Source organism: Lichenostomus cassidix, chromosome 3, assembly GCF_008360975.1.
Source record: "Lichenostomus cassidix isolate B80296 chromosome 3, HeHo_3.0, whole genome shotgun sequence".
Classification (NCBI taxonomy): domain Eukaryota; kingdom Metazoa; phylum Chordata; class Aves; order Passeriformes; family Meliphagidae; genus Lichenostomus; species Lichenostomus cassidix.
In genome coordinates, this window is record NC_139483.1 from 29,717,621 (window position 1) to 29,732,665 (window position 15,045).

At 45.0% G+C, this 15,045-nt stretch overlaps 1 protein-coding gene across 2 annotated transcripts in view; it reads left to right on the plus strand.

Annotated features, from left to right (window-relative positions):
- Positions 1-15,045, plus strand: part of MDGA1 (MAM domain containing glycosylphosphatidylinositol anchor 1) — a 138,801-nt gene that overhangs the window by 69,496 nt on the left and 54,260 nt on the right. The window lies entirely within an intron of this gene.

The window sequence follows — 15,045 nt, forward strand, 5'->3', positions numbered from 1 at the left end:
GCTAGCCCCACTTGAAGGCAGTGTGTGTACAAAAAGGTGAACATAGCAGGAGGGATGCTGCACTGGGTGGCATCTTCATTCTTTCCCTGCACTGGTTTCTCCCTCCAGAGAAGTGAGTGCCTGCTCAGCTCCCACGCTGCTGAGGTGTGTTTTGACGTGCAGAAGTCTATGCTCTCTCTCTCTTACAAGACTTCAAAGCAGATGGGGGGAAGACAGCTGAGTAAAATGCCTTGGTCTGGAAGGAGCTGTGACTGTAGGAATGTGCCTCCCTGCAGATCTCATCCCATCAGGACAGTGCCATTGTTGAACGCTTGCAGAGTACTCTGAGCAGTGCAGATCTGACAGGTGTGGGGCAGGTAGGGAACAGGTTAATTTACACCTGGGCTTCCTGCCTCTGGGCTGTGACTGACAAGCCTCCCAACACAGCACAGCAGCACTCATTAGACATGCTGCCACACTTCTTCCAGGCTCGCTCCCCAGGAATAAGAGGAGTGCAACCAGAGCAGACAACCTGGCTGAAGCCAACCAGACAAACTGCTCACAGATGTGAGCTGCTGGGAGCACAGCAGTAACAGAGGCGTGTGAAATCCTGCAGGAGCTTTGTGTATTTGAAGAGCCCCTTTTAAAATTATCTCTGTCTGTTCAGAGCATGGCAGGATTAGATTACAGGATGAGACAGGGAAATGTGTGAAGATTTCCATGAAGGTAAGTACGTGTGGAGAAGCTTCCCTTAAGCAGAGTGAAAACATTTGTCTTGGTTTCAGCTGTTCAGGAAGGCAGCTTGGTTCAGTCATATGGGGCTTGGAGGGACATGGCAGGGAAGGTAACTCTGGGTCACATCAAGAGGTGATGAGAGATGCAGCAAAATTTCACTTGGGAGCAGAGAACCATCAGACCTGCTTGTGTCCCCGGTTTGGTGCTGCTGTTTGAAAGCTGTGTGGACCTCGCTTGACCCTCACTGCCCCTGCAGAGGGAGCAGCGGTGCCGAGCATGGGATGAACTCAGTCTTACAAGGTGGTCTGGAGGGAGATCACAGCCCTGAATCTTGGGCTGAAGCAGAGGACATGACTCCTGACCACACAAGAAAGGTGGTAGGTGCAAGCCAGAAGCTGTCTAGGGCAGAGACTTCGATGTAACCCTCAAGGAAGCAAAGATGTGATGAATTTCTGTGTAAAGAATAACTGAATATACTCTTCCTATAGCTCTTCCCATGGCTAAGCAATGCTTTATTGTGATCTTGCCCAAGTAAAGGCGGCATGGTTCATGTTCCAGCCCACCCTCTTCCCTTGGCAGTTAGCTCCATGTACCCTTAGTTGAAGCTGGGTGCATGCTGAGTGTACACCTGAGCTGTCTCATCCTGCCTGGAAATTGTGGAAGGACCTTACAATGGCACTGCCTGTTCTAGGCCTCAGCAGGCAGCTTTGGTTTCAGTGCTGTCAATTGCTCCTTCCATTAAGTATGAAAAAGAAACTGCAAACCAGGAAAGTAGGGCAAGAATTGCCCTCATCCCTTTTACAGCCTCCTCCCTTTCCCTTCATGCGAAAAATAGACCCAGAAACAGCACGGTCTGTGTTTATCCCTCTCCTTGTTCATGCTGCTGGAAGGATGTGGGTGCTGTGATGAGGGCTGCTGTGGTTAATTGAAACACAGCTTTCCAGCGTGGGCAGCTCATTAGTCCGGTGGCTTGCTCTGGAATTCTCATCTTGTTGGAAATGGGGATCGTGTGGCTCCAGCAGCCTCCGTGATGAGCACTCATCTCACCTCCCCCAGCCCGCGCATCCCGTCGCAGAGCTGCTCCGGAGGGTGTGCATCCGCGGGCTGAGCGTGTGTGTGCATGCAGGGCAGCCTGTTTGCGTGGCACTGGGAGCTCCTCCTGAACCGCCGCACTCCCGGGAACGGCGGATTCTGGATGGTAATGTGGTTGTTTCTCTGATTTGCTGCAAAGCTAAAGTTGCAAAATCAATACAGCAGATCTGATTAGATGTCAGAACCTGTTTCTGTGTTTCCCTTTTCCCTTGGTTTTCTCCCTTCACCCTCATGCATATAGTGCTGAAGTGTAACAAACTAGTCCAGAAATAGGCTTTTCCAACTGCACTGCAATAGCGGAAAGAGAGTAAGACAAAAAGAACAAGTCAGCTGTCAAAAAAAGGTGTCTGGACTTTTTAGTATTTTTTGTATTTAGAAAGCAGAAAAAGATGCTTTTCTTTTAGCTTATGAGCTGTAATTGTCTATTATCAGCTCTCTGACAGGATGGATGAGTTGTTCCCTGGACTTCTTGGTCTGTAGTGTAGAGCTTTGAAAGATTAATAAGTTTATGAAAGTCCTTGCAGCCTTATAGCTCTGTATTTAAGATGAAGAAATGTTGTATAACGGTTAGAGTGAGAGATTGGGCTTGTCAGAACTCGTGGGGATCTACCTCTTAGGTTGGCAATGTCTTGTCATCTTTTCCTGTATCTTCAAAACAGGAGTAAAACTGACCCACTTCATCAAGGATTTGTGTGGTATAATAAACGTAACACTTTGAAGCCTTGAAATAAAAATATTAACGTAGTGGCCAAGTGCTGTTAGTAATATCAATGCTATCACTGATGCTGTTGTCAAGGACTGGGTACTTACATGAGAAAATCCAGGCAGAAAAATGAATCCTTTGTAGAGGTGGGTTTAAAATCAGGGCTGGGTTCATCTGGTGTAGGGGAACTAATGAAAGGCTGTAAGACACACATTGGGCTTGAAAATGTGCAGTAGTCTGGGTTTTGGAACACAATAGTGTCATTTGAGCTGATATGTATGAAAAGAGGAATGAAAGATAGTGTGCCTGTGTGGATCAGTGAAAAGGGTGCTCTTACATACAAATTTAGCAAGTACATAAGAACAAATTGAAAAAAAAAAAGTATTAGCCATGTGTCCTAAAAGACTGGTCAAAACAGTATTTTCAGAAATTACTGAAGTAGAGTAGTGACTCTAAACTCTGGCTGTTGCTAGAGGTAGCCCTTGAGATGATTGTCTTACCATGGTGAATATGACATTTGCTCTGTTAGAGCCTCATAAAACAGTATGATGAAAATTGCAATCCTAGTACGTTATCCTGCTTGAATAATACTGTGTCAGCTCTGATGCTTTGCCAGTCCTGAACAACATGTCATAAACTTCTGGACAGCTCCGTCCAAGTCCAGCTCAACCCTGCACTCCTCATCCCACCTGATCCTCGATACATCTACTCCTGTATTTTCCTGCAGATGGGTTTATCCTCCTTCACAGCACTTGCTGTCTCAGGCTCATGCTTCATCATCTGAATGGGTTCTCCTTCTTTGGATAACCACCAAAGCCTGGAAGAAGAGCACCTGTCTTCTCTGTTTGGAGTTGTTAATTAGTTCACCAAGTTCTGAAGATGAGATAAGCAGGCTTTTGCTGCTGCCATTTTGGTCTTTGGCAGAGGTTTTGGTGTCTCTGAGTGTCCAGTGGAAGAAGAGTAGAGGAAAATGGGGTTATTTATATAGGGCTGACTTTGTTTTTGATAATCAAGTGTGAAAGTTGGCCCTGTTTCTTGTGTTGGGATCACACAGCAGGTGAAATCTTTGCAGGTAGAAAGACTGGAAAAGGAATTAACCTGAGTATCTCCTTCCCTGCAATAATATGGCCTGTGAATTTTACCTCTTCTGGATCTAAAGTAATAGCCCACAATTATCTGGGATTGATCTCTAAAGGATTACACTTACTGCCCTTATAAAAGGTTCTGCCACATTAGGCAGCAGGTGGGCTATTGTGCTTTATCTTCAAACATAGTGAATGCTAGGTGTAATCACGAAAGCAGACTGACATTCCCTTTGGAGGGACAGTTATCAGGACTTCAGGAGCCATTTATAAGAGAGTCCCAGACATAGGCATTGCCATAGGGCTGGTGACTAGCAAGTCTGGCTCTGCCCTGACCTGGAAGACTGCCAGAACACATCCTGCTGGGGCATCTGTTGCCATTGTCACTTTAACTAATGTTCAGGTGGGCACAGATATGTTTTCCCTATTCAAGCTCACACACTGGCAAATGTTATTCCCGGTCACACACTGTTGACTCATTCCTCTTTAAAATCCTGCTGAACCCATTGGCAGTGCTGTACATCAGGCAGGCGATAGTCAGCATCAATTTCCCCTGTTATCTATGTAGCAAACACAAGAGCGGGAAGCAGGGGAGGGGGTTATACTGTAAATAAGTAAGAAACATTGCTGGATCCATGCAACTGGAAATGGAAATGCATTAAACTGTTTCGATCAACTGCTGAAGCCATAGCTCAATGTCAGAGCTCTTTGCTGGTGCCCTGCCCCCTCCTGAAACACAAGCTTGGATGTTAACTGCTCTCTTAAAAGCGCTCTTGAGACATGCTTTTGGCATGGAGAATTTTTTGCAGAGTGGCTAAGACTGAGCTTTTGGCTCCTAAGAGGTCCCTGCAGCTCTCCCTGCTATGAAGGGAGTCTAAGAGAAATGAGACTGTCAGGGGCCAGAGCAGACCCCCCTGTCTGCAGCTGAGCTGGCTTATCTGTCTTGCTGCTTGGCCATGTGAGCTGCAGTATGGAGCCATCTGCTAAGAATTTTAGACCTGGTTGGTTTAATTTTGGAGTGTATTTATTCATAGTGGCTGTTTTGTTTCTCTTCATTATTTTCATCAGAGAAATTCATCCTGATACTCTCCTCCAAGCTGAGGTGCACAGTTCAGCAGCTAACTTGGGTGCAAAAGGTGATTTTTCTACTCTTGTAGTGGCTGGAGCTTTCCTGCTCTTCCATTCATGCTTCAGTATTGCTGTTCTCCACAGTACAGATCTTGCTGCCAAGAGAGGGAAGCCTCGGGCTCTCCTGCCAACTAGAGCTCTGACATGTTCTGGATCATATTAGACCATCAGAGGCTTAAGAATCAACTGATGTTCCGGGGCAGGTATGTCTGTATTCAAAGCCAGAGGAAAACTATGCCTTCTGCAAGTTCACTGTTTGCAAACTTGGTGAGTTTAGTTGGTAAAAAGCATAAAATAATTCATAGTCATGGGCATGACATTGAACACCAGTCTAAACTAAGCCTGACCTGGTAGTTAGGTTTCACTTTGATGGAAATCCTCCCTGCTTATCCCCAAATAAGTTGTATAGAGGTTTGTGTGACTGAGCTGAAAATATACATCTTATTTGTGCATTTCTCTCAGTACACAGCACCCCTCTGCTCCCTCTGCTAAGAGCAGACGATTTCATTCCTGATTGTCAACACACTTTTTCCTTGCAGTGTTGTGTTTGGGATTAAGCTCCTTGGAGCTTGTGTTTGTGCACGTACCCCTGTCCTGGGTGATCTGGCAGTAGGATTGCTCACTCTGCTTCCCAATGCCTGGACTGCTAACAACTAATTGGACTTGTCAGTCTCAGGACAGGCTGAAGTTTTACTCTGTCGTGGCTGTAAACTCAGATGGCCAAAGTTCAGAGCAAAGAAATAGCCACAGAGACTTACAGCTGGCCTCAGAGTTGTCGTAACAATTACCATCTATTGGTCCTGGGGCCTCATAGATGGAGTCTGTGACAGCACTTATATTAGTTTTGGATTAGGTCCTCATGTGGGATTGTATCAAATGTTACTGTTTAGGACTCATTTGCCCAACCCTCCTGCCAGCTTCATGGCATTAGGGGGCAGGTAATCTGGCAGGCTAAGGATGCTTAGCTAAAGTCCTCTTCTTTGGAACCACCTTTATGTTCATAGAGCAAAACCCCAGGACTCCCAGTGCTGGGGTTTTTTGTAGCATTTGTCATATGCAGCTTTAAAGGAAAAAAACAAATCCCATCTTTCACAGGGTAAAGCAGCTGTATGAATTGTGACTGGTCTGAATTTTTGTCCTCAGTCTATGACAGCTGGGTCTTACTCTGCAGAGCTGTGGTTTCTTCTCTGCTTGCTGCCTTGTGGGGAAGGTTCCCATGTGCTGCCACTCACTGAGGTTTCTTGGGAAGTCTCCCTTGTGTCCTAAGAGCTTTTCTGATTTACCTCTTTGATTGAAATTGGTCTGACGGAGCATTGCACACTGTGGTGGCCAGGAGATACAAGAGACTCGAGACATAAAGCAAAAGACCCAGATGGCAGGGGGCTTTTGGAGGCTGGGGAGCAGATTTTGCAAAGCTGGCATGTCCAGTCTGTGGCACCACACGTCAGATGCAAAGTACAGTGAGGCCTCCTCACTGTGCCCTGGGTAAAAGACTGTGAAAGCAGAGAGGAAAATACCCAGATATGAACATCAGGAAGGTGAGAGCCCTCCTTAAAGAGGGAACCTGGGTTTGCTGTGTGAGATTGCAGCCCACCTGCATTGCCATTCAGCTTCTGTGCAGCTCATTGCTCATCTCTCAACACCTCTGTGGTTGCAATAATAGGCTGAGTAAAAGCTTGTGTGAGAGCTCCTCGCCTAGAGAGATGAATTTGTTTGTTCAGAAGAGAACTGGTTTAAATCGGTTAATCCATTTCTCGGATGTTGTTGGGAGAAACAAATACACATTCCATAATCTGCCATTATCCTGTTTTTTGGCCAGACTCTCCAGGAAGAGCAACTTAATTTTATTGGGAGAGACACATTCAAGCTATACAATTTTGTCAGGAAGGGAGACACAGGAGCTGTACAGACACAGTGGATGGCAGACAATCTTGGCCATCTCTCTGTAAATATTTGCTCACCTGTTGCCCTTTCAGGGCTGAACACCAAATCTCATACTGTTCTAATGCAGACATTCCTCTTAAGGTTTTCCTGCCACGGCAGCTATTTTCCCTGTGGACCTAGGTATATATCAACTTGTTGGGATAAAAACCAACTCCAGAATCCTCTCAAATGCTTTGTGCTGAGCATCCTGCGTGGCTGTACCTGTTTGGGTCTCACCTACACATGTGATTGTCTTTAAGTCACAGGAGCATGCTGCTGCTGGAGGACAGACACTTTCCCAGTGCTTCCCATCTTGCCATTCTGAGGAAACTGCTTTGATTTTGAGTCCTGTTATGGTCTGGGTTTAGACCGTGGGTAAAACCACCTGTATCAAAGATCTCTAAAGCATGATACAGCTGGTGGAAGCCAGGCTGCATCAAGACAGCCTAGGTGGAGGGAGAGGTTGTCCTGACTCTGCTTCTGTTTGCACAGGAATGTAACATACACTGTGAGTAATTTTGCCCTGTGCTTATCTCCAGTCAGCAGGTCAGAGACAGTGAGTCTGGCATGGCAGCTGTTGCCAAGCTTTCTCTTTTGGCCTGTGCAGCACCAGTACAGGTCCAACAGACATGGGAACTTGACTAAGGCAGAGAAAGCATTGTGGATCCTGGAGTATGGTGTGGTGGGATATTCTCTGCTAAGGGTGATAAATAGGACTGGTGTCTGAGTTCATGGGGAGTCTGTGAGAGATGGCAGGAGGATCTGTAAAAAAATAAGTAAAACTTGTGGGTTGAGGTAGGAACAATTTAGTGATTGAAATACAATATTACATTAATAATGATAATAATGTAAAGGAGAGAGGGAGGGGGAAAAATGGAGAAAAGCTCAAGAAAAATAAGTGAAGCACAGTACAATTGCTCACTCCTCATTGACCAATGTCCAGCCCATCCCCAATCAACAACTGGTGCCTCCCAGCCATCTCCCCCAATTTAAATACTGGACATGACATTCTGTGGTATGGAATGTTCCTTTAGTTAGTTCAGGTCAGCTGTCCTGGCCATGCTCCCTCCTGGCTTCTTGTGTAGCTGCTCAGTGGCTGAGCATGAGACAATGAGAAGTCTTTAAGTTAAAGCACTTTTCAGCAACAACTAAGACATCAGTGCATTACCAACATTATTCTCATCCTGAATCCAAAACATCATTGTACCAAAATCAAAAACACAGTACTGTACCAGCTACTATTAAGAAAGTAACTCTGTTCCAGCTGAAACAAGGACATACTGGCTTCAGGAGACATGGGGCAAGGGAAGTCATAAATGGAGCAAATTAGAAAACTGCTGTCAGCTCTCATGTTTTGAGCCTAAGGTCACAGGACAGAAAAAGAGGCAATGGTCTGTCTCTATGAAATTCTGCCTCTTGGTTGTGGAGAGAGAGATGTCATGGGCCAGAACTCACTAGGGGACCCAGGAAGACACCAAGCAAACAAAAATTGTAATTCATTTTCTCGTATTAACTCTCAGCCTCTGCACAAGGGCCTGAGGCACAGAGAAGTGAAAACAGCTGTCCCCACTGCAGGGGAGCATAGGCCATCAGAGCTGACACAGGACCTGTGCCAGGGGAGCAGAGGTCCTTTTCCCCCAGCCTCTTTTCCAGAGTGAGCTGTTGGTGCCATGGCATTGTGCCTGTGCCTTTGCTTTTCTCCCAGAATTTTTGGGCCATAAACCACATCAGGCAGCACCTATGAGGGTGCAGGAGCAGGATCCCATGCTATTCTTCACCTACTCCCTGGACTCTGGTATTGGAGCAGAGCTATTTCCTCTGACCCAGCTGGAAGTCTGTGGCAGGCACATGGAAGCAAGGCACAGAATAGTGGTGCTGCTTCTGAGGAGGGGACTTATGCAAGGAAACCCCTGAGACATTCCTGATATGAACAGAAGCCCCAGTAGGAAAGTGAGCATCCTGGGGGTGTTTTGAATTAGCTGTGACTGTCCTGACCCTGAGCTCTGAAGCAGCACTAATTACATTCATTCTTGTAGGGAAACTGTTTAAATGAGAATTAAATTTCAGAGGTGCTCAGGCTTCTCTACATCCCAGTATCTCTGAAGCTGTAGGCATTGTGCTTCTCTGTCCTGAATTTCCAAGCTGCAGTGGGATGAATGGGATGTAGAAAACTGCTCCATTTCTGTGGCAAAGAAGCATCTGGGGTAAATCTCTGCTGGTAAAGAAACAATGGCAACTGAAGGCCATTCCAGCCAATTCTTTGCAGACTCTTATCTGTTGTGACCTGCTCTCACAGCTGATGAAATGAGTGCTGCAAATCTCATGCAAAAACACTGCAACTCTGAGCCCAACTTGGCCAAGCATTTCATAGGAGGAATTCTTTGGAGTGCCAAACCTAACAGAGTTTCTCAACAGTAGCTGTGATTGAGGTCAAGACAGCAATGAATGACAGTAGCATTTGCACGGAACATGGATTTTCCTTACAAAGTGCAGATTGCAAGGAGATACTCTACTGTCCTAATCATAAGCTAGAATACAGTAGCTAATAACTTAATGCAATATAGATGAGCTTAATAGTGCTAAGTCTGCTGGGATTTTCTGAGCAGTTCATAGCTTATGCATAATATAGGCCCTTCAGCCAACATTCTGGTGTGCTCTAAAATGGAGAACTGGGGCTTGAGGGAAAGTGAGCAGCCTTCCATGTAAGATGGGTTGCTGGAGTATGGTGAGTATAAAGGGATGAGAAAATGGCAGCAGTTGGCTGGATCAGAGGAAAACAGAGAAACTCAAAGTAGGGTTTTGTGATTTGGAAATCTTTCTTTTCCCCCTTGGCTGCTTGTAATGAGGCTTTGCAAAAGTCCAAACTTATGCAGGAAATGGGCAAGTTTTCATACTGATTCACTTCCTAGGTACCAACTCACATGTATAAATGAAAAAATGCAAATGAAACTACCAACAGATTTTAAACAGAGGAGGAAAGAGTTGAGTTTTGTGTTGGGATTTTTTTTGCTTTTTAAAAAAATCATTTGGAGAAGCTTATGTGCTCAAATCTGCTTATCCAAAATGCTGTGACTCCAGCTTCCCGATCACTATGAGAAAGCAAGAGCACTTGGATCTCTTTCTAACAATTTTGTGCTGTTCCTCAGGACAGGAGGCTTATTTATATGTCAAGCATAGTCCCTACCACTGATGGAGCTGAGGAACAAGGTGAGCTTACCTTTGTGCATCTAAACTTTGATTATTTCTACATTTTCAGTGCAGCATCTCTTCACATACTGAAGTGACAGAGAATTCAGTGTGTTGCTCAGTAAGTTGCTCCAGTGTTTTTTCACTCTCATGGTTCAGTTGTCATCATTTAATCTAAGCCTGTCTCATTTCAGTTTCCAACTACAAGCTCTGTTTATGCCTTTGTCTTCTCACATAATGAGCTATTTGTTATCAGCAGTCTCTTCCTCATGTAGTCGCAGACACCAGAACAAGTAATCTCTTAGCCTTTTCAGTATGCAATCCAGGAAGAATCTCTTTAGCCATTCACCACAAGGCATGTTTTCCAGCCTTATGTTTATTTTTATAGCCCTCTTCTCATTTTTTGCAACATCATTCTGTCAGCACGGTCACACGTATTAAACAGATTTTCAAAAGTGATCTCACCAGTGCAGATGTGATGCCCATCTCACAATATGTGTAGTAAGCTTTGGCTTAATCATCCAAGGATTTGGACATCTTTGGACTACAGAATTATGTTGAAAGCTGGTGTTAATGGGTTACATTAACTCATTGCTCCTCTTTGAGTCATTGTCTCTTTCCTTGCAGGAGTGAATCATTCTTTCCTCAACAGTTTTCTTTCCACAGAACTTTTACATTATGACCTTTAAAGGTCCCTATCAACCCAAATTTTCTATGGTTCTCTGATTATCCAAGATAAATTGAATGGAGTTACCGTAAGACCACTCCATCAGGCCAGCTGAGTTATCCTGTCAGAGGTATCTCTTCAGTATGTTATTTACTGCTACGTATTTTGTGTCTTCTACAAATATTGGTTCTTATCCTGACACAGACAAGTAGAAATGCTGATTGTCACTTAGCACTGCTTCTGTGTGGGAGGCAAGGAAGCAAAGCACAAGCCACATGCCACAGATGTGGCAAAGTCTGCATCCAGTCACACCAGCTGCAAGCTGCAGAGGTCATTCAGACACTGAAGGTGGTTATGTGCGATGTTGGCTGCACAGCCTGAACAGGGCACCTTGTAATTGATGTTCTTTAGCTATGTCAGCCTGCTGGCTGGATTGCTGACCTTGATGGAGATGTGAAATAGCATCAGTTTAAGAGGTTTGTGTGGGTTCTTGCTAGTGATGTCTTCCTGGAATAGGTGTTTCCTCTTGCTAGAGAGATCCCAATGGTGCGTGCAGCCATTTAAAATTTCTTTTTGAACTCTTTCAGTTAATGTGTTTTTAATCTGCTTAATGTGGGCTGCATTTGAATAGTATTACATCTTCAATTAGTCTGTCGTGTGGAAGCAAGCCAGGTTCTTTCCAAAGCCCGAGGATGTTATGACAAGATAGTTACTTTTCTTGTTGCTTTCTCAAACACTACCCAGCTTGTCTGCCAAGGACCCATAAAACTATATTAATCACCATTCATTTTTAACTTGGAATGTTGCATCCCACATTCATCTTCCATGAGCTTTTTTTATGGAATCAGTGAGGAATAAAAAGGTTTGTTGCTGTTTGTTGCTGTTTGTTCTGAGGTTTCATCTGCTTAGGTTGACCCAATTGATTTATGTTTGTACTGCCATAGGCAACACATGAATGGAGGGTACAGAGTACTTTTATCTTCTCTGGTGTTCACAGGGTGCTATCACAAACTTCCCCTCAAAGGCCTCAGTGGATGAAGTTCACCCACATCTTTTACTACTTTCTGTGGCATTTTTAATATTTTTATGATCTCTTGTTAGTCTGCCATTTTTGCACTGATGAATTCCAATCAGGGTACATAGATCTAGCCAGGGTCTTGCAAAGAGACCTAGCCTGTCTTTCCATCATCTCTGGTTTGTATCACAGATTTAGCCACAAATATTTCCAGATTTAAGTCCACGCAGGTTCTTTCCAAAACTGTACACGGAATTATATTTACTTCTAGCCAGTACATTGCTGAAACTGTTTTAAAATGTCCTTTTCGCCTGGAGTATCTGATTCTGGGAGGTATTATTATTTATTATGGAGAGAGTGGAAGGAGCAGGATGCTATGTTGCAGTGTGTGCTGCTGCAACCCCTCACAGTGGTGATTTCTGGTGGATTAACTCAGGCCAGGATCCACTTTCAGATCTCGATGCAGTGGGTCAGAATGAGGAAGGTAAGAGCCATAACGTTTTTGTCCCAGGAGAGCTGGAAATGAGAATGAAAAAAACTTATGGAACCAAATTCAGATGTTTATGTGTTGGACCAAAATCCAGAAATTGGGAGAAGAAATAGAGTATGTCCTTCCTACTTGTCCTGCCTGTCACCTTTGCTGTGGCCTCAGCTCTTCCTGGTCAATGTGAAGAAGTGTCTGCATGAGATAGGCAAGTGACCACATTGCAGGGATGCTGCTCATCCAAATAGTTCCTGCTGTACTACCTAGTCTGAGGTCAGTCATGGAAAATCAAATGTCACATCAGATTATCCAGTGAGTGGGACTGTTAATAAATTTCTCTCTCCTGGTCCAAGTCCAGAGGAGATGGGACAGAGCCGATAGCCAGATGGGGAGGTTGAGGGAGCAGGCTGCTCTCCTTGAATGGTTGCCAGTTCTCTCACTGACCTCCTTCCTGTGCTCCCTGCTGCAGAGGAGACCCTGATCCCCAGAAAGTGACTTCTGAGAGCCCACAGCACCTGTGGCTGTCAGAGGTGACAATGCTCTCCCCAGTGCAGGGAAAGACGGGAGCTGCAGGGCTGCACCTGCTTCAGCAGCAAGGCTGGTGTGCTGCTGCACCTTGGGAAACACAGAGTCACGTTGAGAGAAGAGGGGGTTTCCAGTGCAGGAGTAAGTCCTCTCTGTAGCTTGAGTCCATATCGTTTTTTGAGGTGGGTGATAGCAACCATACCTGAAGAAATGGGACTTCCAGATCCTCTGCTGTCTCCATAGGCAGGCAGCAGTTTTGGGAATAGAGTGCAGGGAGATGATTCTCTGTAACGAGCAGATACATTCATGAAGATACATTCATGAAAAGTTTTGACAGTACTAATAGGACAATTAAAATTTTTTTTTAATAATTAATTATTAGAGGAGGAGTTGGGCAAAGGTCCTTATTGATGTCACACATTTTAAATGCATGCAGGTAATGGTGTGAAGGGAGGGAAAGACAGGACGTACAGATGTCAGAGATGATGGCTCTTTAGCAACTGGCTTTTTGGAACCAGTCACTGTTCTGAAAGACCTCAGCCATTTCATCTGAAGACCTCCTGAACCCATTCTCATTTTTCCTTCCTTTGCCTGTGATTGATTTGATCTACCCTGATTCATCTGAAAATGATGATGACAATGATGAAGTGGTAACCATCCAGAGAGTGACAGTAAAAATGCTTACAGTAAAAAATGTTCTTGCCTCTCCTTTCTCTTTGCTATATATACTGATCCTGTGTTTTTAAATTGCATGCATCTCTTGAGTTCCTGTGTGCACCACCCCCCTTGTTACATTAATTCTTATAGGAAAAATTGCTTTGATATCTGTTGACCTCAGCTCTTTCATCTATGGGACTGGATGTTGGCCATAAATCTTTTAGTTTGAGCGTCCTTTCAGCCTCTTTCTGAACAGTTACGTTTTCATTGTCATCATCTTCCTCAGATGAATCAAGACCAATCAAGGGTGAAGGATGGAAAAATGGGGTAATGATGGCAGTTAGTAGAGCAGGATATTAAACAACTGGCAGCAGAACTCTGAGGCAGAAGATAGAGAAGTGATGGAGAACTGAGTGTTGCTCTATACAGAATTCTTCAAGCTTGGTTCAAATTCCCTGCTAGGCCTGAAGGAGAGGCTGAGGAACAGCTTGTTTTGTGTGAGGAAGTTTGTCCTCTTTCCACTCTGTAGATAACTTGTGAGCCCCTGTATTAACTCTTCCTGGTCTAGCTTTGTCCCATGCATCCTTTTTGTTTACGACTGTGAACAAAAATTTCAAAGTAAACATATTAAGGAGTTCTGGTTAGTGTTTGATTATATTAATTGCCTTGGATGGCCCTCCTTTCCCTGCCAAGCTCTTTCTGACTTGGATCTCTCCCTTTTCCAGCTCTGATCCCACTCACCACCATTAAAGCAGGTCTGATTTTTTAATCAGTGTTTCTGGTTTTGGCTGCGCTGCCTCTCATTTTGCCTGCCTGTTTGGAAAGCAGCTGTGGAGGGATTGTCTTGTGGTCCCAATTTAGTTTTCAAACTGAAAACAGAAGGTGAGGTAATGCTGTGGTCCAGCTGTGAGCAGAAGCCTCTGATCCCGTGCTGCCCTGGCAATAAATGCATTTCTAAAGCAGGGACTCTTCTCCATTTTGACAGAATTTCATTCCTCAGAGGTGCTTTTCTCCTGCAGCCTCCCTGGTTTTAAATTTCAGTTCTTTTATTAAAGGGGTGTAAATATATGGAAGTAATTTAATTGCTAGAGCAGCTGGCAATGGAATAGGAGCCTCTCGCTATTGGATTGATGCTTGGAGTCAGCAGCCACCTCTGCCTGGTAGCTCCTCTGGTTGTGGGTGAGAACCTCCATAGGAGACAAGGAGAGCTCACAATTCCTTGTGGGTGGCAGCTGCGTATTCTGGACATGAGCCCTGGTGATGCCACTGATTGGGCATTGTCTGGAGTCCAAAGATTTATCACTGTATTCTCTATGGGGAATGTGCAGGCTGGTGTCTGTTTTCCTTCCCGAGTGAGCTCTGTTGTGGCACGCAGCAGTTGGAGCACCAGAGGTGTCTCCTGTCCAAGAGCAGGATACACTGCCCAGGTTTCAGATGTGTGTTAGGCACAGCTTACTGATCAACTCATCCAACAAGGCACTGAGAGTTCATGGAGAGGTTCACATGGAAGGGGGGCACCGACTACTACAGTGCATTTGCTTTGCTCTGCATTCATCCCACCTGGCAGAGCTGTGAGGGCTGGCATCACCTTAAGCTCCCTGTGCAGGTACAGGAAAGAGGCTGGTATGCCAGCTAGGAATTCCTACCATCTGAATCATCCTCTGGAGATGTCCCTCTCATTCAATAGCCTTGGAGGGAGGTGGCATTCCTAAACTGAGTGCCTCAGTGAAGAACAATGAAGTTAGATGGGATAAATTTGGGCTTTAAAGTCCTGCTTCAAGTAGCACCAGGTTTGATGTCAAACCTGGGGAGGGGAAGTGATCAGTCCTTTCCCAGTTGTTGCTGATCTTTCTGAGGAATGCAGGGGGC